Below are 25,204 nucleotides of genomic sequence, written 5' to 3'. Positions count from 1 at the left end.
ACAAGTGTTGGAATTTATAAATTCCATTCGTTATCGCACGAATATGACCCGATCTTGCCGTGAGCAACATCAGGGTCACAGATGTGCTCATTTAAAGAAGATCATACCAATGAAAGGACCCGAAGTGAAGAACTCAAAATTGCAATGGGAATTGAGGGGAGCTCTTACCTAATTACTGGAAATTTCTGCAACGAGATGCACTCTTTTCCGTCGGTTGGAGAAAAAGGCAAATCAACTGCACAGAATGAGGAATGTTCAGGAATCGATTGTTGCAGGGGCTTAATAAACTTCCTTCAGTGTGAGCGTGGCTCAAGAAGATGGATGCTGAGGGGGGAACCTCCTGCCTGAAAATTGGTTGTATTGATGAAGAATGGATTGAAAATTTCCGTTCTGAGAAAGAACCCGATGAAGTTGCTCGAGGATCGGGATGAAGAAATGCTAATAGCGCAATGTGAGAGTTAGATGATCGATACCAGAGGAAAAGAAAAGTAGATGATGGATGGATATTGCTCTCTCCCTTGAGAATCGATAGCAAACCCTTCTTAAAGGGCAAATGGAGGGTTCCAGAGTGGGTTTGTTCAGGATGGAAGGCTGAGAGAGAAGGAGGCCGTTTGAAGATTTGCGATGGAGAGAGAAGGAGGAAGAGTGCGGGAGCAAACCGTTGGCTTTTTGTGATATTTCCTAAAAGAGGCTCCCCTTAAAAAGAATTTTTTTGTAAAATAGTTCAAAATTATGGTTTTCAGCAAGAAGCTTCTTAAAACCTTGAGCATCATTTACTTTTCTTGTTGTTTTTCCATTTTTTTTTGGTTTTTTATGTTATTTTTCTATTTTTTTGTATTTTTAGAATAAAATCCTAAATTTTGTGAGAAAACATGGATTGAAACTAATTTTTTTTGGTGTTTTTTTTGTAAAATATTTACAAAAGGGAGTTTTTCTGAGAATAAAAAGCTATTTTTGAGAAAATTTCTTTAGAAAGTGGATTTATGTCCGAATTTTTGAGAAATATTCGAGGTTTACAACCTCGAACTGAGAAATATACGGTTGAGGATCTAACAAAGTGCCTGATGAGCCGCCCGAGCCTTTTAAAATCATTTTTTTGGTATTTTTGTGATTTTATTTTGGAAATCTGACAACGGGGCTCAGATTTGGATTTTGAATACTGAGTTCAGTCCCGGAGTTGAATTTGAATATATCAATGTGGGATTTAATCCAGAAATCTAAAGAAAGACTGAAATTTAGTTTTGAAATTGCTTTGATTTTCTCAGAAAATGAAGTGAGGGGCAAAAGGGTTATTTTTACAAAACTTTGAAAAATTTGGGGTGTTCACAGATGCCCCTCTTTGCTATTAAGCCGGTTGAAAGCCGAGCTTAGTGGCAAAGATAACACTCCAAATTTTGAAAATGCCCCAGTCAGCAGATCTGAACTGGGTGTGGAAGAATTATTTTGGAAATATGGCTCTTCAGGCTTAAGAACTTATCCTGAATGGTTTTGGGGAGACGAAATCCTCAAAATGATATGATTGAGTAAAAGATGAGGAAATCATGATGGGACTTTAGATGAAAATTCTGGAATGGTGGGAAATGAGAATTTTGATCAGGTCTCATGGGTGAGACCAGATACTCTTATCGGAATGATTCAGGTTTAGCCCTTAACCTGGATGGGACGAAGATATATCATAAAGTGTTTGGAATGAGGAAAGGAGTACATGAGAACCTTGATGGGATATTTTGAAAAATGCCTCATAAAATGAAGCTCAAGTAGGAATCCTATCCTGGATGGATATACAAAGCATGGATTCCTTGATGGGACTGAAAGAAATCATCTCGTCCAAACGAGGAATTTCGTTGGAACGAGACTCAGGTTTAACCCAAACCTGCAAGGAAGATACCTCGTGAAGCGAGGTTCTGGGTTAACTTTTAACCTGGAAAGGAAATTTACCATACGGATTTCTCAAATGGAGAAACCATAATGGGACCTTCGAAATTTGGACAAACAAATCCGAAAGGGGTTTGCGAAAGGAGGAAAATATAGGGTTTCCTAAAGCTTGAAAAAAGGAATGATTTTGGGCGTCTCATTTGCTGAGACTGAAATAGCTTTTTGAAATCAATGACCTCTCATAGAAAATTCAGGTTTTGACCCTTAACCTGAGTGAGAATACCATACGGAATCCTTGACTGAAGAAACCGCGATGGGACAGGAAGAGATACTTCAACTGGATGAGGCAACTCTTCTGGAAGATATAAACAACGCTAGGTTGCATCAGAATAGATATCGCGTGTTTATTTTATTCTTGGAATAGCTAGAAAATTTTGCTAATAAGATAAAATTATAGTTGATTCAAATGTTTGAAAATGTGCACGTATGTGCGAAGATATTCCCTCTTTTACCTAGAGTATTTCCTCCAATGAGATTAACTCCTCAGTTTTAAGAGTTAAATTCAAAATTTTAGCGCTGATGATTTTCTTCAAGGAAGCTATTTATTTCCTTAATATGAGAATAGAAGAAATATTCTTAATTTCATAAAAGCAGGAAATGAAGAGATATTGATAAAAGAATTTTGCATGAGAAAAGATGACTTTTGGCAACTTTGGCAATTTGATATCTGGGTGTTTTCCCACGATGATCTTTTGTACTCTTTTTGAGTCATTGGGCTTTCTCGGTTTTTCACATCATCCTTCATTTGGATGTCCTGACTTTTCTCTCTTTTTTCAGGGAAGGGTACGTCACAAACTCCTTCATCTTGGAGATGCTCCGATCCTTCTTTTTCTCAGGGATTATATATGATATTGGCTCAAAAGGTCTTTATATGATAGCAGAAATCAAATATCTTTTAGGGTTTGTCGGTAGACTCATCACACTCGCCTTCATCTTGACGGTGATTTGAACTTTCCCTGGAAGGATCCTTCACAAACTCCTTCATCTTGGAGATGATCCAAATCTTCTTTGGCCCCGGGGGTCTACACGCTTAATTCGCCTTCATCTTGGCGACAATTGAGAGATCCCTTTTGCAGATATTTGATTGCAACTTTTTAAACGAAAATGAGAAGATATGGGTTGAGTGGATTCTTTTTTTAGCTCAAGATATTTCCACTGCCTGATTGCCAGAAAGTTATTTAAAACATGCTCCATAGCCAAGATCAATATCAATTCGCCTCTGGCTTTTCAACATCATTGAAGATTTCTTTTATTGATCATATCGAGGGCGTTTCTTACATCCTTTTGGTTGATCACTCAGGAAAAGATTTTGAATTTTACCTCTTTTCACAGAAAGTTTTACCTTTTTGGAAAGAAATACTAGAGGTAGTCTGAGGAAATTCTCTTTGTACAGTAAGAATCAAAAAATGCTTTTAGCAAATTGGCAAAGTTTTCACGAATTCTTTGTGAAATAATCATTCAATATAGATTTTGATGAGACCTTGAGTTGCAATCTTTTGATTTTGGGAAATACATGACCAGCAAAAGCTGGAACCTTTGAAATACATGACCAGCGAAAGCTGGAACCTTTGAAATACGTGACCAACGGAAGCTGGAACCTTTTTGAGATACATGACCAGCGAAAGCTAGAACCTTTTGGAATACATGACAAATAGACGTTGAAATCTTTTGAAATACCTGTCCAACGAAAGTTGGAACCTTTGAAATACGTGACCAGCGAGAAGCTGGAACCTTTTTTGAAATACTTGACCAGTAAAACTGGAACATTTAAAATACATGACCAGCAATAATGCTAGAACATCTTGGAAATACATGACCAACGAGTGTTGGGTCTTTTGGGAAATATATGAATGGTTATGAAAAACTGGGTTTTAATAAAAAAGATTAAGAATGATCGAAATTGGGAGATTATAACCCGAGGGTTGAGAAAATGGTGAATTTTTAAAAATATTGTACCCAGAGGTTGGAGAATTGATAATCTTGAGAGATTCGAAGATTAGGAAATGACATATTTGAGAGTTTGAAACCCGAAGGTTTGGAAAGGAGAGAATGGAGGAATCGCACCCTGAAGGTTTGATTTATGGAAAATAGGTTGATTTGGGAGCTTGAAAATTGTGAGCTGGGACTTTTTGAAATATATGACCAGCGAGAGTTGAGTCTTTTGAAAATACACGACCAAAAGCTGAGTTCTTTTTTTTGGGGAATACATGACCACCAAAGCTGAAACGTTTGAAATGTGTGACCAGCGAAAAGCTGGAACGTTTGAAATACCTTACCAACGAAAAATTGGAACGTTTGAAATACATGACCAACGAGTGTTGGATCTTTTTTGGAAATACCTGACCAGCAAAAGCTGGAACGTTTGAAATACGTGACCAGCAAAGTGCTGGAACTTTTGAAATACATACCCAACGAGTGTTGGATCTCTTGAAATACCTGACCAGCCGAAGCTGGGACGTTTGAAATACCTGACCAGCGAGAAGCTGGAACGTTTGAAATACATGACCAATGAGTGTTGGATCTTTTGGAAATACCTGACCAGCAAAAGCTGGAACGTTTGAAATACCTGACCAGCAAGAAGCTGGAACGTTTGAAATACATGCCCAACGAGTGTTGGATCTTTTGAAATACTTAACCAGCAAAAGCTGGGACGTTTGAAATACCTGACCAGCGAGAAGCTGGAACGTTTGAAATACATGACCAACGAGTGTTGGATCCTTTGGAATTACCTGACCAGCAAAAGCTGGAATGTTTGAAATACCTGACCAGCAATAAGCTGGAACGTTTGAAATACATGCCCAACGAGTGTTGAATCTTTTGAAATACCTGACCAGCAAAAGCTGGGACGTTTGAAATATATGACCAACAAGTTGTTGGATCTTTTGGAAATACCTGACCAGCAAAAGCTGGAACGTTTGAAATACCTGACCAGCAAGAAGCTGGAACGTTTGAAATATCTGACCAGTAAAAACTGGGACGTTTGAAATACATCAGCTTTTTGGGAGATTTTAAATCAGAACTTGAATTTTGGTAGAAGAAAGGATTTTGATCAAAAGATTGAATGTAGAAAGTTATTGGTGCGAGTGTGAGATCCTCTGAATGAGCTCAATGGATGATTGGAGATTTTTAGGAAATACCCTAGTGCGAGGACTGAGTTGTAAAAGATGAGCTAAACAAAGTGAAATTTTCAGAGAATAAAGATTCTTTGGTAAAATTTAATGGACCATCATAGTTTAATTGCATGTGGTCGACTTTCAGGATTTTGTTCCCTTGTCCTAAACAGGGGGAAATAAAAAGAGAGTACCTCATTGACAGGAGGCATCAGGTTTATCCCTTAACCTGAAAGGGTAATTTTAAAGATAAAGGTAGATGAAATTTTAATAAGATTGAAAAATTTGTTAAAACTTGATAGAGATGAGCAATAGCTTGATGAAAATTCAGTCAAACAAAAAGTAAACCAAATGAAATGAAAAGACCACAAGATCAATTGAGAATTAACATAATTTGAGGAAAAGAGCTTTCGTCTAATCCTGCCTGCATATGATGAAAGAAGATGATTATAGATCAAAATAAAATGCCTCAGTATCAAGGAGAAGAATGTAAGAATTGATAGAAGATCATTATTTTATTGAAATGGCTCTTTTGAAGAGTACAAAGGCTTTAGAATGAACATTTCAGGTGTAAAACTTCTTCAAATGTAGAGCAATGATGGGATCTGGCATTTCCACTCCATCTGCGTTGATTAGACGATACGAATTGCGAGGAAGTGCTTCCTTAACCACATAAGGGCCTTCCCAGTTGGGTGACCACTTGCCCCGTGGTCGATGCTTGAGATGAGTCGTTGATCTGAGTACCAAATCGTTAACTCAAAATTTTCTCTCAATGACGGACTTGGCATAGTGTCGAGCTATCCTCTGCCAATAAGCTTGAGCGTGCTCTGCTGCTTTGAGCCTCTTTTCATCCAGTAAATCTAGCTGCACCAATCTCTGCTGCTGATACTGATCGAGTGACAATTCTATAAGGGAAGCAAATTTGAGAGCGGGCTTTTGGACATGGAGAGGCAACACCACTTCAGTTCCATAAACAAGTTCTGAAGGAGTGGCATTAGTCGGAGTCCGAATGGTGGTCCGGTATGCCCAAAGTGCGTCATGAATCTGCTCATGCCAATCTCGACCTGTCTTCATAGTCCTTTCCAAAATACGAATCAAGATCTTATTGGTAGCCTCTGCTTGGCCGTTCCCTTGAGGATAATAGGGAGCTGAGAAATGATGGTAAATTCTAAATTTAGAACAGAAGGTTTTCATCTTCTCATTTTTGAAATGGGTTCCATTGTCTGAAACAATGTCATGTGGTATGCCGAAGCGGCAAAGAATGTTCTTGTGAATGAAAGAAACCACATGGCGTCCTTCTACCGTGCGTAGAGTAACAACTTCAACCCATTTGATGAAATACTTTGTAGCAGCCAAAAAGTATTTATGGCCGTTGGAAGCAGAAGGAGTAATCGGGCCTACGACGTCGAATGCCCACATAGAAAATGGCCAAGGAGAAACAACTGATAGCAGATATGCGGCCGGAGCATGAATATAAGGCGCGTGTAATTGGCACTTGACGCATTTCTTCACAAATCGATGACAGTCCCGCTGCATGGTGTTCCAGTAGTATCCTGCTCGGACGATCTGTTTGACGAGAGTTTGATAGCCGACATGGCCACCACAAATCCCTTCATGCGCCTCTTGGATAACTTCCATAGCCTCTTCTTTGTCTAAGCACCTTGAATACTCAGAACTGAACCCACGACGGTAAAGGACATTGGCGAGAATGAAATAGCGGGTAGACATACGTTGAATCGCACGTTGCTCCCTTTTAGGCATTTCTGGTGGAAATTCACCCGTCTCAATAAAATTTTTGATGTTTTGGTACCAAGGCTTCTCCTTCTGATCGACCTGGTTTACTTGCATAACTGAAGCGAAAGTAGGTTTCTTAAGTCTGTCGACTTCAAAGGAACGACATGATTCACCACCTTTGAAGGATAGAATGGAGCCCCGACTGGCTAAACCATCAGCTATCTGATTATGCTCCCTTCTGATGTGACTAAGCTGAAATTCTTCGAAGTTGTCCATAAGAGCTAGGACGATCTTCTGATATGGGATCAATTTGGAATCTTTTACTTGTCATTCAGTGTTAACTTGACTGACAACAAGTAGAGAGTTGCCAAAATATGCACTCTTTTGACATCAAAATTTTGCAAGATTTTGAGGCCTTGTATTAGAGCTTCATACTCGGCCATATTATGAGTGCATTGGAAACCAAGCTTGAGAGAATAAGGGATCATTTCTTTTTCTCGAGTGATCAACAAGACTCCAATCCCAATGCCAGACATATTTTTAGAGCCATCGAAGAACATATTCCAAACTGGGGGCTGTTGGATATTACAGATGTGCTCATCAGGAAAATCATCCTCTGCTTTAATTTCTTCAGTCATGGGGAAATCTGCCAACTGATCTGCGATCGCTTGGCCTTTAATTGACTTTTGAGAAACATATTCTAAGTCATATTGCATTAGGAGGACCTGCCATTTCGCAATCCGTCCAGTGAGAAACGGTTGCTCCAAAATATATCTGAGAGGATTAAGCTTCGATAGGAATTTGATTTCAGAAGCCAATAGGTAATGTCTTAATTTCTGGCACCTCCAAACCAGAGCTAGACAAGTTTTTTCCATCTGAGAATATTTCTTTTCATAATCAATGAAAGTTTTGCTCACGTAGTAGATGGCGTGCTCTATTAGGCTGCCCTCTTCATACTACGCGAGGAATCCACCACAGGCATTCTGATTGACTGAAATATATAGCAAGAGAGGTTTTCCCAGCTCAGGCGGCTTCAAAACTGGCGGATTAAGGAGATACTACTTGATGCGCTCGAACGAGAGCTGACATTCTGATCCCCATTCAAATTTAACTCCTTTTCTAAGCAAATGGTTGAAAGGCTCGCATCTCATGGCCAAATTAGAGATGAATCTGCGAATAGACTGAATACGTCCTTGAAGGCTTCGCAGTTCCCTGAGATTAGTTGGAGGCGGCATATTAATAATGGCTTTTGCTTTAGCCGGATCCACCTCGATCCCCTTTTTGCTAATAATGAAGCCGAGTAATTTTCTGGACTCAACTCCGAAAACACATTTTTGAGGGTTAAGTCTTAATTTGTAAAGAATAAGTCTTTCAAAAACTTGATTAAGAGCATCAAGGTGATCTTTTTCTTCTTTAGACTTAACCAAAGTGTCATCCACATACGCATCCATATTCTTGTGCATTTGATCATAGAAAATGACGGCCATTGCCCTTTGATAAGTTGCCCCGGCATTCTTAAGCCCAAATGGCATGACTGTATAGCAGAAGGTTCCCTATGGGGTAGTAAATGAAGTCTTCGACTGATCGCGAACGGCCAATTTAATCTGATTATAACCTGAATATCCGTCCATGAAGGAAAACATGGCATGACCTGTTGTGCTATCGATCAACAGGTCAATATTGGGAAGCGGATAATCATCTTTCGGGGTGGCCTTATTGAGATCCCTGAAATCAATGCAAATCCGAACTTTTCCGTTCTTTTTAGGAACTGCCACGATATTTGCTAACCAGTCTGGGTAATCAATGGCCTGGATGAAACCTGCCTTCAATAAATCTTCAAGCCCTTCCTTGACTTGCTGCTCAATTCGAGGATCTAACTTCCTCAGTTTCTGCTTGATTGGTCTGGCTTCTGGTTTCAACTTGAGTCAATGCTCAACCAGTTTGATATCCAATCCTGGCATATCTTCATAAGTCCAGGCGAATACTTCTTGATGCTTTTCGAGGAATTGGATGAGTCTAGCTTTCTCAATTTCGCTTAGACTTGACCCGATTTTGAGAATTTTCGGATCATCTTCCGACCCAATGTTGATATCCTCAGTTGGTTCTTGAACTAAAGATGATGGTTCATCCTGCTTCTGAATGTGAGCAAATTCTGGTAAATCCTGAATGGTGGAATCAAATTCGGCTGGCTCTTCGGTCTGCTCTACTGCCTGACTGACCTCTGCTCTTTCTTTCATCTCAGGAAACCTTGCCAATTTCAGATATTTGGGATTAATAACGAATCTTGTCATTGATTCAGGAGTTAATGGTCCTGAAAATGCCAAAAGAGGTTATTTTTAAGAGAAAGTACGAGCCAAATCAAAATTTTTGTATAAAGCAAGAGCAATGACATAGACAAAGTATAAGAAGGAAATGATGGATACTCGAAGAGAAAATTTTGATCTTTCATTGATTGAAGTAAAGTATTTACAAGACTTTAACAAAAGATGGGACTGTATTGTCCCTACAAGATAAAAAGAGAAGAAAAGAAAGCAGGAAAACTAAGGCATCATCTCTTCATTGGCTTCCTCTGACAAAAACTGTCTTGTTGTTGGAATCCGGGCCGGTGAACCCCAACCCTGAACTGTCTGCATGCCGAACTGGAATGATGGGCTCTATCATGCCGTCTTCATCTTTCCCCATGCCTCGGAATGGCTGGTATCCATGTTTTATCAGCAGATCAAATCCCTTTCTGGCTTTGGAGAACTGGGGGAATAAAGGGTGATCTTTGAAGGAGGCGTAATCAATGCGTCCTCCTAACTTGAAGAAACAAGGTCCCTGCCATTGGACCGTAGCTGCAACATTCTCCTCTACCATGACATCTTTCAGTTTCAGCATCTCTAGACTATCACTGAGATTGATCTCATCTGCTTCTCGGATGCTTGGAATATCAGCTGTGATTGTTGGACGAGGAATCATAGGCTGTGGCAGCCTTTCTTCAGGATCTTCGCCCAAAATGGTAGTGATCATTCCACCCTTGGACCACTTGATGCACTGGTGGAGAGTTGATGGAACGACATTGGCATTGTGGATCCATGTTCGTCCCAACAACAGATTGTAAGTTGGCGGCACGTTAACGACATGGAATAGCACCGTGTGTACTGAGTAGTTAATAAAAATTTCCAGGAAGATCTTGCCCTTGACAGTCTGCCCGTGATTATCAAAGTCGTAGATGGTGATGGGATCAGGCACATATTCTTCCTCTTTCAATCCCAATGCTTTCGTTGTTATTTCTGGGCAAATATTCAAACTGCTGCCCCCATCAACAAGTACGTGCGGGACAGTCATGCCCCTGGTCCTGACTACGATGTACAGTGCATTGTTGTGGAACGAATGAGGCTTGGGCAAGTCCTCATCAGAGAAGGTAATAGGCGCATTGGTCATAGCTTGATTTACAATCTGCGCCATGTCTTCGGGCGTGGTGCCCGGCTTCACCTTGATCTTTCTTAATAGATCATCCAACTTTTCCTGATGCTTGGGAGAATCATGAGTTAATTCGAAGATTGAAATGTTGGAGAGTGCCGTAATTGGCTTCTGGAAATCATCAGCCCGTTCCTCTGCTGCTTTAGAGGTTTCTGCCTTCTCTGCGCAGGCTTCTTTCTTAAGAAAGCTCTTTTGGAAGATTGGAATTCTTTCATCCTTGACTGGTACACTTACTTGGTCAAGAAGTGAGAAGATATCCATTTTCTGAGACATAGGCTGATCCTGGTGTAGAACCATTACCTGATGCTGGAGTTTTAGCTCTTCACTAGAGTATGGGTGGATATGACTCTGTGGAAGGAAAGAGTGTTCGGAGATGGTTGATGTTGAATGCTTCGGGAATGGAGCAGATAAAATCTCCATTTTGCCCTCCTCTTCATCTTCTACGAGGATGCTTTTGTTGATACAGTCCTGGACCAAATGCTTCAAGACGAAGCAGTGCTCTATATCATGTCCCATGGCTCTATGGAACTTGCAGTATTGCTCTCTGTATTTTCCCATGAATACTGGAGGATCTGCAATTTTGGGCAACTTCACCATCCCATGGGACAGCAGGTATTCCAGCACTTTCTCCAGAGGCTGGTCCAAAGGAGTGAACTTCCTATCCCTACTCCAATTGATGTGCTTTGGTTTTTCTTAAAAGTCCCCTTTTTGTTGAGGACTGGTTGGGAGAGATTTGTCATTGCTCTTGAAGAATTTGCCCTTTCTTCCCCTGTTTTGCTCAGGTTTTGACCAGCTGCCACTGTCATTTCTGCTGCTACTACTCTGATTATCTTCGGGAACATCAACTGAGTAGGTAAAATGGGCCTTTTTCTTAGGATCCAGAATATTCTTTGCCAAAGAAACACCTTCATACATCCCATTTTCTACACCCATTTCGAGCCATTTTGCTCGCTCTGTTAGTTCGATGAAGGATTTGGAGGGATATGGGAAAAGAAGACTTTTTAGAGGTTGACAAAAATTATTGAGGATGACCTGGAGAGCATGCTCCTCAGAAATGGGATTCCTCATCTTATTGCAAATGCTCCTCCACTTATGGATAAAATCCCTGGCCTTTTTATTGGGCTCTTGCTTCAAGTTGCATAGGTGGTTCAGAGTATGCAGAGCCTCCGTGTTGAACAGGAAGCGTTCAACAAACATATTAACAACTTTGTCGAAATCCCTCAATTCGATGGGATTGACATGCTCAGCGTACCACTTGGCCGCTATCTCGTCTAGGCTGTGGGGAAAACAAAGGAAAAGGGTGCGATTATCCTCACTAAACCGGGCGCATTCTACGAAGAACATTGCCAAATGAGCTTTTGGATCGCCGGTTCCATCAAACTTGATGAACTTCCGGGGGAGGTTCTCCAGATCCTTGTCCCCTTCTAAACCGAGATAGAAGTCCTGCCTGGTGTACGACCTCTTTCCTTTGTCACGGATTTGCAGGTCCTTTACTATCTTGGTCAAAGCTTGAATTGAATCCTCTGCGGGGACCCCATACTTGGGCTTGTTTACTGACACTGGCTCTTCTACCGGCCTCTTGGACTGCCGCAGATGTTTCGGGATGTAGATCAGCTGCTCTTCTTCTTCAGAGACTTCTCCTGCTGACCCAGAATCTTCAGAAGTACTTTCACGCTGTTTCTTCTGCTTGCTGATCTTGACGGGCTTTTTCTTAGCTTTGCTCTTAGAAGCTGCCTTCTTGGGAGCAACTTTGGCCTGCTCAGCCATCATCTTGGTCATCATTTTTTGAAAGATCCGGTACATGGCCGGATCAACGTCGCTCTCATCCCCGGAGTTATTCTTCTTGGATAATCTAGGAGAATTCATCTCCTCTAATTCACTGTCACTGTGCTGTTGAGCAGCCCTCTTATCAGCCCTTGTCTGAACCATTTTCAGATGCCTAAGCTTTCTTGTAGAATATGGGAATGGTTAGAGTACGGAGAAGTTTTTTTTTTGAAAATCACAATTTTTTTGAGAAAAAGCAAGAAATGAAGGGATTTGGTAGACAATTTCAAGAGATTATCCCATTACCCGGGATGGGGTCATCACACGATTTGTGATAATTGTGTTACCATTTGATGATAACAGAGAAATGTGCCTTGTTACCTAGGCGAGGTCGTCAACCATGAGAAAATATATTTGAAGAAAATGTGGAAGGAATGTCCCATTTATCCGGGATGGGGTCGTTACCCAAAATTTGTGACTATTTGTGCTATAAACAAAAATACAAGAAATAAAATTTTGGCCAAAAAGTGATTTTTATTGATATTAACATTCAAAGACAAAGAGAGGGTAGGCAGACAGTTTGCCACCACTCTTGATATTCAGATGATACATTTGGTCCAGGAAATATAGACAGAGAAATAAAGGAATCCCAGGTATATTTGGCGACATGATATGCCCCAGACCACTGATCCGACTGCAGGTTGAATTCTGGCACGTTGCCCGTCGAGAAGCGGGTGTTGGCACGAACCTGTCGCTGCGAAAACTGCCTCAGACATCATTCCGGTTGATAATCAACACAAAAGAAAGGGCCCATCAACTTGTAACGCTTGACACGGGCATAGGTGTATCGATGAGCGGTCTCTCTTCTGTCAAAGAAGTCCCAGGTAATCTCCTCTTGATGCAGCTTCTCGATCAGGGCTCGGCATTGGATGACTGTCTTTGGCTGCTTACCGTTGAACCTGAAAGAACTGGCCTTCGAGGGAACATGTCGCAGGAACCACGACTGCAAGGCGTAAGTGCACCCTTCTATCAGAATGGTCTCTCCGAGGGCAAATCGAGCCAAGTCTCTGTAAAGGAAGGCTAATGCGGCCATGGAGACTGAAAGCTGACGGGTCTTCTTGCTTCCCCTATCTTCGAAAGAGCTGGCCAACTCTGATATCTATGAAATTCTGACCATCTTGGAAGAAAGCTAACCCCACTGTGCACAGGATCATGGCATGCTGAATTCTGTCTTTCGCTGCTCGAGACAAAGTGTCGACCTCTTTGCAGGCTCTGTACTTTTGATATAGTTCGAATAGGTCGATGAACTGATTTCCACCAATCTCAGTGAGAGGCCAGGATCTGCTCCCCGTTGCTCTTGCTAATGCTTCTCGAACATCCACCCCTTTGATGTTGATCAAAAACTGCTGCTCAACAGGATCATCTGGCTGGCCAGCTGGTTCGGGCAGTCCCATAATGTCATTAAATTCATCCATCAGTAGAGTCATCTCTCCCCAAGGAAACCAGAATGAGCAGGTACGGGGATTCCACCGTTCTGCCATGGCTTGAATCAAAGCTCCATTGATGGTTCGCTTGCCTACTGCTGATGTCATTTCCAACCCACAGTCATCCAAGTGGTCTGGGAACATACGTGAGAAAGTGGTGAACCAAGAATAATACCACCGGGGGAAGAAAGGTCGAGACTGAATGACCCGTAGATCCGGGGGTCCATCCTGAATCTGATAGAAGACATGATCTCGGGAAAAGACAGCATCGAGAGAATTTGACGTCATTGAAATGATACTGGGAAAAAAGAAGAGTGAGGAAATTTAGATAGAATGCAGGACTTACGGATAGACCTTTTAAATAATCAAACCTGGAAATTTTGAAAAGGTTGATGAAATTTTAAAGGAATTTTCCAAGGTTTTGAAGAAAATTTGATTTAAAAGAGAAAGGAAATGTAGGTAGAGAGAAATATACACCTGGGGTTTTTGAAAAATAAGGGTAAGTTTTGAATAATACACCCAGGGTTTTGAAAAAGGGTTTGATACATATATATGGAAGAAATAAGAGAATTATCATACAACTAAAGCTGCACAAACAAGGATGCGCACACAGCACTCTCTAAAGGCTGACTCTAAAATGCAATATTTGAAATGGCTTGTAGGACCTTAATCCTAACTCTAGGGTTCAAATTATCTGATTTCAATCAAGATACGCCGATATACCCAAGCCGAAGCTCGAAGTACGTGGCATAGAAATATTTCTCCGGTTCTAAGGTAATGGCTTCCCAACATCCTTGAGCACCTACCGATATACCTCGGACTATGGCCCTTAGGTACGTGGTAGGGGGGCGCGAACCCAAATAAGTGGTCCAGTTGTGAGGCTCTCTCCCGAACTATGGTTCAGTGAGACAGCCCAGCAACGTGAAGACCGGGACAATATAGGTAAGGAGGTTTTCAAAATATGTGCAACATGCAAGAAATCAGATGACTCTAATGCAAGTCCTAAAGAGATAGATTTAAATGAAAAGAAGCATACACTTGCATACATTGTTTACATTCAATCCCTAAAATTGAGGAGAGATGTATTTCAGACCTAAGTCTAATGTGAACATGGAATAATCTCCTCAATATGGTCCTACCAAACCATACTTAAATCCTATATGCAATGATGTCAGCTTAGGAAAAAATCTAGGCTCCTAAGGTTTGCATGGAAATGAAGCTGACATTTGAAGAATAAAGACTTAGATAATATCAAAGCAAAAGAAAAAGGCATAATTCGACCGGACGGAGACGAGTCCCATCACGGTCGCCAAACCTGTGATCATCGCAAAAATTTTCCTCTCGTAATATTCTCTCTCTTCCTTCTCTTTTTCCTTTTCTAACCTCTATTTTCCTCCTTTTTAAAGGGAGAAAAATAAAAGAGAGAAAAGGAGAGAGAAGAGAAAAGAAGGGAGAGAAGAGAAGAGGAATTCTTTTGCGGGTCTTACTTGACCTTAATTTTTGAAAATATTTGAAATAACTCGCCTCCGTTTTTGAAATATTTGCGGAAAAACTGGGAGACGGGATTCGCTCGTCGGTACGAGGTTCGACCGTTCCTGGCGCCTTTATCAGGGGTAATCGAACCAAGGGTCGAATTTATGCCTTTTGCTTTGCTAAGAAATTTTTTAAGAATTTATCCTAAGTCTAAATGCACAAAGAATCATGCTTGTGCAAATGCAAAAATGTATGCTCTTTTTGAAAATGTTTTGAAGAATTTCCAAGTGAATCTGATAAAGTAAAGAAATGATTTCTAACTTAGAACTAAAGATTAGAGTTCTAAGTTTTTAGAATAATCAAGAGCTTGGGAAAATAAATCTGGATTTTGAAAATGATTTTGAAGTTTTGAGATAAAAGGAATTTTCAAAGTCATAAATAGACTTTGAATTAGAATAGGAATGAAAAATGGAATTGAATCAGCAGGAAAGATAGAATTGAGAATTTTGAATAAAATTGAGAAATGGAGTTGATTTAAAAGTTGGATATTTAAGATGAAATCTGAATCCAATATCTGGATTCTGAATAGAGTTCAAAGTTGAATTTTGATTTTAGGATTTGGAATGAAATGGACTTGGTTTTAAGAATTGGAATTAAGGTGGGATTTGGATTTGGAATTTTGAAGGGAATTGGATTCAAGATTGGGAATCCAAGATGGAAATTGGGTCTGAAACCTGAGATAGAATTGGACTTTGTACCCTAAGATTGGATCTGAAGTCTGAGATCCAAAGCGATGTTTGGATTCTGGACCCTAAAATGGAATTGGATCTGAAGTCTGGGATCCAAAGTAGAATGGGGATCTAGATCCTATGTGGAATTTAGATCTGTAATTCGAGATCCAAAGTGGAATGAGGGTCTGGATCCTAAATAGAATCTCGATCTGTAAGCTGAGATCCAAAAAGGGGAATTTGAATTCTGGATCCTAAGATGGAATTGGATCTGAAGTCTGAGATCCAAGGTAGAGTTGGGTTCTGGATCCTAGAATAGAATTTGGATCTGAATCTGAGATCCAAAGTAGATTGGATCCTGGATCCTAGAATAAAATTTGGATCTATAATCTGAGATCCAATGTAGGGTTTGGACACTAGATCCTAAAGGGGAATTGGAGTTCAGAAGATGAATCAAGAACTTCCAAGTTTAAATTGAACTTGGAAAATGAAACTTAGAATTTTGAATATACAAATGAATTTCAAAGTCAGATTAGACTTTGAATTTTGAAATTTGAATTTGGAATTTAGAAGATGAACCAAGAATCTCAAAGTTAAATTGATTTTTGAGTTTGATTGGAGTTTTGAATATAAAATGACTTTGGAATTTCAAAGTCGAATTGGACTTTGAAATCTGTTTTGAATTTGAATATAAAGAATGACTTTGAAATATCAAAATTAAATTGAATTTTGAGATAAAAAAAAATGAAATTGAATTTAAAAATGAAAGGATGAATTGGATTTTATAAAAATTGAAGATAGATTCAGGAAGATATTTACATCACTTGGAGTTTTGAAAAGGAATTTTTGAAAATATGATGCAATTCTATCCTAAATGATGAATTTAAGGAATTTGAATTTGGATTTTTGAAAAGTTATCCCATTCATTAAATGAATTAAAAATGAGGTTAAAGACATAATACATCCTTGACTATGGTCATTGAATGTATTATGTAATAACTACATTTAAATTCAAATGAAGAATAAAATACATTTTTGGTGCTTTTATATAATTTAAAATGAAATTAACCCTCAATATACCCTGACTATGGCCATTGGTATATATTTTGAGTTAATTTTAAGTTAAATTCTGATAAGAGAAGAAAATATTTTGGGAAAATATGATGAATTTTGAAAATGGATCCAGTGTGGATCCGATGTTATTTTGTAAAAGATAAAAATGTTAAGTTTTGTCCACACCCTGACTATGGCCATTGATGTGGATCATCAACTTAGTATTTATTATCTCTTACGAAATGGTGCACGTGTCATTCGTGTTCCCATTTGTAAGAATTTGAGAAATAAAGGAAAAAATGCATGAGAACAAGCAATTTATAATGTTTACAATGCTCATCCATTCTACCTAAAGCAGGAAATGTAAATTTTTATTCCAATCTAGCTATTACAAAAAAAAAATCAAATTTACAACTTCAAATGATAACTTTATCCACATATTTTCTGCAAAAACAACTTGGTTAATAATGAAAAAGAGAAGGAAAAGTACAAGTGTGAGTCATGTTTATGGAAGACATCTAGAAATGAGGAGGAGGTTTATAATTCATATGAACCCACTATCCAGAAATAATATAAGGTTGCATTACCAATCAAGACCCAACACACATAATTATGATATCCCCTGTATGCTTTATGACATATCGAACCTTGGAAAATGAGATAACTGGAAATGGGCTATAGTGATATTTAAGGTGAATGGTAACCATCTAAGCTGGGAGTCTAAAGATGCAGAGAGTAATGGTGCAGTGAGTGCTAAGAATGGAAATTATGTTGTGCAAAGGAGATTACCAATACGGTTAAGTGCTTGGGTGCATTGGGTAGCAATCACCACAGGTGATATGCTGTAGGCCTAAGGTATGAGGATGTTAGGTGCTGTGTATTTATAGGGTGCTACTGTGCTGTTAGCCATCTGGGATAGTCATGCAAACATTTAATCATGGCTGATGGGTCTTAAAACTGACATAATGCTGGATGTTCAAATATCAAAGAAGGACTCTCTAGTGAACCACTCTTATAAGACAATCCATCAAAAGCACCACATCGTTTTTGTTGGTAAGAGAAAGAGAGTCTGCAGCAAATAGCTTAATCATCTTGAGCCCATTATTTCTTAAATAGCTTTGCTGTAATCTCACCAGCCAAAGTGTGGGAAAATCGAATTTCCCAATCAACATCTATCTACAGAAATACCACCTCTATCCGTTACAGGGATAATTTACAAAATAAATGGGTCTAATGGGGGAAAGTGAAAAGATTAAGAAATAAGGCCTGTAGTGGTAATGTGCAGCAATTAAAAAAAATGTGATATGTAAATACAGAACATGCAAGAAATAGGCACAAATGGAATTTATATCATCAGTTTAATTTCCTTTCCAAAGAGAAGACTTGTTCACTGCATAAATCTCTCTAGCACTGTTGATTTTAGAGGCACAGGGGAAAAGACAATGTGACTAGGCAAGTGTTTATATCCTATTACAACTCAAAGTCATCATGAAAAGGGTCTCCAGAAGAGAGTATCGTGACAATATCTGCTGTTGGAACCAAGCTTCTGCTAATGATTGATTTCTGCGGGTGGTTATGAACATGGTGGTTTTGGTTTCAGCACTGTGTTTGGATTAACTAATCAACCCATCTTTTAAAATGACTATGGTCGTCGACCAATAGACATCTTCAACCATGGGGAAGCATTCCCCACTTAGAGAAGAAACTTGCTAAAGACTTGAAATACCAAAGGCATATAGAATTGGATGAAGTGTTGTGTAACACAAGAATATGAGTGTGAGTCTTAATGTCTGTAAATGGTGGGATAGTGGCTGTGAAGGCAATGTCACCACAGACGGTGAAGATAAAGATGCAAGGTGTCAAAAAAAATATTGTTATAAGGATACATACACAAGGTAAGCACACGTTGGGTGTGGTTGAAATGAACGAATGATGCTTACAGAGCAAACAGTGTGATGCCTTTACAAATACAAGCATTTTCAATGCCTAATAAGCAAAAGAACAATGGTTGTCAAACCATATTTTTCTTAGTCAAGAGAGGAACATACGAACCTGGAGTAGAAGAGCAGATATCACCATTCATAACTGCATTTCGCACATAGCTCAGTCTTCTCAGGAAAAGAAAAAAAAAACTATCCTTTCCCTAAGATAACAACACTCCTGATTCTATGTATCCTCGTTCTCTATTTCATTAATCACAGCTCAAAGAATATACACAGAGTTCTCTCACTTTAAGACCCAGGTCAGAAATCTCGTCTGAATTATCAGAGCTTTGAACGATTTGTAATTTTGAAGTGGATGAGTTTAGTTCCAGTCTTGGCATGAATACCACTATGACAAATGGCTTCAGAAAAATGTTGTGCCATCAGACTTTAATCCTCTGAATTCGTCGAGATTTCAACTTTTCGAGAAAAGAAAATTTCATGAGCTGTAATTTGGGATTAGACACTGAAGAATTATTCGTCAAGCAACATCTATGATACAAAAAGGGGAGCAAGCAGATATCATTCTTGATGAGCAAAAAAAATGCAGATACAGAATGAATACAATATTACCATATTGACCTGAATATTCGACACGGATAATGCACAACACAAATGATCAAGTATTCTAAACCTACGAATTAAATGAGGATGAAGGAGAGCAAAAGAGACGCACTTCTGAATCATGAAATGTAAAAAAAAGGGAAGTGACCTCAGAGGATGAAATCACCGGGATGAGTGACATCTTCTTATCACTGGTTTCGGAGATGCAATTACTAGAATCGGTAAATCCGGGTTACCATAAAAAATGAAACCGACCATATGATCAACAAACCAACGCGAAGGCAGACTACTTCTGATAGAAATGGAAATCGAGATCACCATAACTATCCAGACTTGCGATTGATAAGCACTCAGATTTTTATTCACAGAAGTTCGAGGGGATCGACCCTGGTGGTTGCCTGAAGACATTCCAGCAGAGTTTATTATTGCCCCCTTTTGAATGGATCTCCAGATGTATGGTGGTCATTCGATGTTCAATCGTTTGGGTTTAAGTTCAGAGGCAAATGCCACATCATGTTAGGCTGATATAAACAATGTTAAATACTACAGGGGAATTACACATCAGAAAAATGTAAACAAGAGCATGGATCGGAAGGGATCGTTGATGATCCCACCATTAATTCATAACAACAAACTGTAGCCACGGATCTACAAAAATAAAATAAGAAAAATGGTTAAAACAAGTGTTGGAATTTATAAATTCCATTCGTTATCGCACGAATATGACCCGATCTTGCCGTGAGCAACATCAGGGTCACAGATGTGCTCATTTAAAGAAGATCATACCAATGAAAGGACCCGAAGTGAAGAACTCAAAATTGCAATGGGAATTGAGGGGAGCTCTTACCTAATTACTGGAAATTTCTGCAACGAGATGCACTCTTTTCCGTCGGTTGGAGAAAAAGGCAAATCAACTGCACAGAATGAGGAATGTTCAGGAATCGATTGTTGCAGGGGCTTAATAAACTTCCTTCAGTGTGAGCGTGGCTCAAGAAGATGGATGCTGAGGGGGGAACCTCCTGCCTGAAAATTGGTTGTATTGATGAAGAATGGATTGAAAATTTCCGTTCTGAGAAAGAACCCGATGAAGTTGCTCGAGGATCGGGATGAAGAAATGCTAATAGCGCAATGTGAGAGTTAGATGATCGATACCAGAGGAAAAGAAAAGTAGATGATGGATGGATATTGCTCTCTCCCTTGAGAATCGATAGCAAACCCTTCTTAAAGGGCAAATGGAGGGTTCCACAGTGGGTTTGTTCAGGATGGAAGGCTGAGAGAGAAGGAGGCCGTTTGAAGATTTGCGATGGAGAGAGAAGGAGGAAGAGTGCGGGAGCAAACCGTTGGCTTTTTGTGATATTTCCTAAAAGAGGCTCCCCTTAAAAAGAATTTTTTTGTAAAATAGTTCAAAATTATGGTTTTCAGCAAGAAGCTTCTTAAAACCTTGAGCATCATTTACTTTTCTTGTTGTTTTTCCATTTTTTTTTGGTTTTTTATGTTATTTTTCTATTTTTTTGTATTTTTAGAATAAAATCCTAAATTTTGTGAGAAAACAAGGATTGAAACTAATTTTTTTGGTATTTTTTTTGTAAAATATTTACAAAAGGGAGTTTTTCTGAGAATAAAAAGCTATTTTTGAGAAAATTTCTTCAGAAAGTGGATTTATGTCCGAATTTTTGAGAAATATTCGAGGTTTACAACCTCGAACTGAGAAATATAGGGCCAAGGATCTAACAAAGTGCCGGATGAGCCACCTGAGCCTTTCAAAATCATTTTTTTGGTATTTTTGTGATTTTATTTTGGAAATCGGACAACGGTGCTCAGATTTGGATTTTAAATACTGAGTTCAGTCCCGGAGTTGAATTTGAATATATCAATGTGGGATTTAATCCAGAAATCTGAAGAAAGACTGAAATTTAGTTTTGAAATTGCTTTGATCTTCTCAGAAAATAGAGTCAGGGGCAAAAGGGTCATTTTTACAATACTTTGAAAATTTTGGGGTGTTCACACAAATCGATACAATATCTTACAAATCGATCGTACAAATCATGTTAGGACTGTTAGGCCTAAACCCTGGACAAGACGTTTTTTCACTTACCTTTTCACTTGACCAAAAGTCTCTGCAGTGATCATCGTTACCCCAGCATGGTAGTGCATCTTGAAATCCAATAGAGTATGGCATTCGGTTGACGTAAGTCTGTTGAATGAAACAGTGATAATAGTAAGGTTAAAATACGAAGCAACAAGAGTAAATAAAAATAAATAAATAAATAAGAGAACCGATATACCATGAAATAAGGGGTGACAATGTGTCTAGTATTGCTTATTGCGTTGCTTTTAATATAGATGACAAAATCGAATATAGTCTGTTTGCAACAAATATAAACTTGTTAACATACATACCCATGACATACATAAATATATAACTGATATTGGTTTCATACATACAAAATTATTGATACTGTTCCCTTCTGCAAATTCATCTTGCAGTTGATTGATGTTCTCTTGGAGCTCTTTGTAGAGTTTTCGGGCACCTTTTTTTATAAATGTTCCACTGACATTAGCAGAATATTCAATAAACGACATTGAAATTCCTTTCGCACAACACAAATCGAATATACGTCATAAAAGATACAAATGTTTAATAAACATCATCACGAGGTTTAGACAATATATGCATGAATCGCCATCGTTGGTCATGTAGCTATCATCGTCTCCTTCGTTGATCGTGTAGTTGTCGTCGTCTTCTTTATCGTCATCGTTGGTCGTGTAGTTGTCGTTGTCTCCTTCCTCGACATTGATATCCCCTTTGCGACGAAGTAGGTTATATGTTTGATTCACGAATGCGTCGTTTATAAAGGAAACGTTGGTTCGTTTGTTCTTTAATCATGAAGCAAAGCGAAGCAACACCCTCCTGAACTTGTGTGACGTGTCATTCATATATAAAGGAAACGTCGTTTCACCTACCGCCCATTTTCAAAAACCGCATGCAAATTAATTGTATTGTGCATTAATTAGATGAAAAAATATTGTTTCATTTATAAACGCGATAGGATGTATCAAGCAAATCGTGATAACACTTATCATTACAGTGAAATCGATTTGCAACTAAGAATCCATTTATAGTTTACTAAGTCTAAACATCATGTCGATTTGTTTATTGTTTTTCTTTTTTGTACTTTATGAATTTGTAATTGTGCAAATCACGATAGGATAAATCGTTCACATAGACAAAGCTCATCAACGCAAATCGCGATAGCATAAATCGACTTGCAACTGCTACTTAAATCGGTCTCAAGTTGTAAAATGATTTGTATTTATGAAGTTACCTCAATTTTTACTTTATCTAGTCTGAACAATGTCTCGGTTTGTGTGATGGGTTTAGGTGGGGGAGTGATTAGATTGGGTTGTTTGTGAGACCCATTTAGCTTTCATGAAATTCAAACCCAATCTACATCCAAAACCCTAAAACTCTAAACCCTAAACTCCGAAACCTAAACCCTAAAACCCTAAACCCTAAACCCTACAACATAAAACCTTAAACCCTAAAACCCTACAACATAAAACCCTAAACCCTATAACATAAAACCCTAAACTGTAAACCCTAAACCCTACAACATAAAACCCTAAACCCTATAACCCTAAACCTTAAAACCCTACAACATAAAACCCTACAACCCTAAACACAAAAACCTAAAACCCTAAACCCTACAACATAAAACCCTAAAACCGTAAACCCTAAACCCTAAAACCCTACAACATAAAACCCTAAACACAAAAACCTATAACCCTAAACCCTAAAACCCTAAACCCTACAACATAAAACCCTAAACCCTACAACCCTACAACATAAAACCCTAAAACCTACAACATAAAACCCTAAACCCTAAACACTAAAATCCTAAACCCTACAACAAAAAACCCTAAAACCCTAAACCCTATAACATAAAACCCTAAAACCATAAACCATAACCCTACCACATAAAACCTTAAACCCTAAACCCTACAACATAAAACCCTAAACCCTAAAACCCTACAATATAAAACCCTACAACCCTAAACCCTAAACTCTAAACACTAAAACCCTAAACACTAAAACCCTAAACCCTAAAACCTACAACATAAAACCCTAAAACCCTAAACCCTAAAACTCTAAACCCTAAACCCTACCACATAAAACCCTAAACCCTACAACATAAAACCCTAAACCCTAAACCCTAAAACCCTACAACATAAAACCCTACAACCCTAAACCCTAAACTCCAAAACCTACAACCCTAAACCCTAAAACCCTAAAACCCTAAACCCTAAACCTTACAATATAAAACCCTAATCCCTAAAATCCTAAAACCCTAAAACCCTAAATCCTAAACCCTACAACATAAAACCCTAAACCCTAAATCTTAAACCCTAAAACCCTAAACCCTAAAACCCTACAACATAAAACCTTAAACCCTAATCCTAAACCCTGAAAATCAAGCAAATCATGTTAGTACATAGTCTTTATACGTACAAATCATTTTAGACTTTTACCAATGTTTTTGTAAATCGCGATAGGAAGACCGTTAAAGCAAATATCGCGATTTACGTAATGATGTCTATGTCTGCCACAACGATTTGCCTTTGTTACTATAATATTGTTAAATCGATGTTGTTGTAAGTTGATTTATATTTATCAAGTTACCTTGATTTGTTCTTTACCAATAAACATCGTGTTGAGTAGTTTTTTCTCTCTTTTTTGCCTTTAGCAATCATTGTGTAAATCACAATAGTATAAATCATTATGGACATAAGAAGAAGGAGAAGAAAAAAGAATGACATCAGAAAAAGAAGAAGAAGAGGTACACGTGCATAAAACCCTAATCTATTTAAAACCCTAATATAGATATGTTTTATACCATGTTCTATGTAAAACCCTACCCGACCCAACCCAGCCCGTTCTCTAGGTCTAAAACCCTAATCTATTTAACCTCTCTTGCTATTTTCTGTGGCAGCGCAACTTCTTCTTCTTCAATCCCTTTTTTCTTTTCCGCCTTTTATCTTCTTCTTCTTCTTCTTCTTCTTCTTCTTCTTCTTCTTCTTCTCTTTTGTATTTTTCTTTCTTCTTTGTTCTTCTATGTTCATTCTTCCTGTGCTGATATCCTAGTTGTTTCACGCCGTGAGAAAAGATCTGGATAATCTTTGATGATGATTATAGTGGTTATCTTCTATGTATACATCGATATATTCATGACACATACGATTGTGACATATTTGTCGTGAAGTATATCGAAGTTTATGCAGAATATAACAACCATAATCATCATCAATTGTTGCCGCCATACCAGAGCAACCACAGATATTTTGCATGATATGTTGGGTAGATGTTGATGACCATCTATTTGTTCTATTCCTACTGTCGGACCCTCCATCGTTCGCAACCTATCCTTCGTAGTTGAAAAAATATCTACCTAATCTTCGATATACTTTATGACAAATATGCGGATGATGATGTATGTTTTCTTTGATGATGATGGTCATGTATTGTATCTAAGACAAACCATTGCTCATGATGTATTTTAAACTAATACTTAATTTTTTTAAATGAATGTTGTTGTAAATCACATTGATTTGTAGTTTTGAACTTACTGCGACAACGGTATGTCTTTGTGAACGAAATTGATATTTTATTTATAAAGTTTCCTCCATTGTATGGTTGAGGTTACCTCGATTTGTATGTTACTAAGTCTAAACATTGTGTTGATATGTTTATTATTTTTCTTTACCACCTTTTATGAATCAGTCTTCATATAAATTGCGATCTGTTATAGAAATAATTATATAATTATAGAATTTCACGTTAAACAGTTATAACTGGTTGCAAGACAATCAGTATCAAGCAAATCGCGATAGCACGTAGCCTTCATACGTACAAATCG

Source organism: Nuphar pumila, chromosome 14, assembly GCF_984573655.1.
Source record: "Nuphar pumila chromosome 14, dmNupPumi1.hap1.1, whole genome shotgun sequence".
NCBI lineage: Eukaryota > Viridiplantae > Streptophyta > Magnoliopsida > Nymphaeales > Nymphaeaceae > Nuphar > Nuphar pumila.
The sequence above is the reverse complement of the archived record's forward strand: the minus strand, read 5'-3'. Positions refer to the sequence as shown.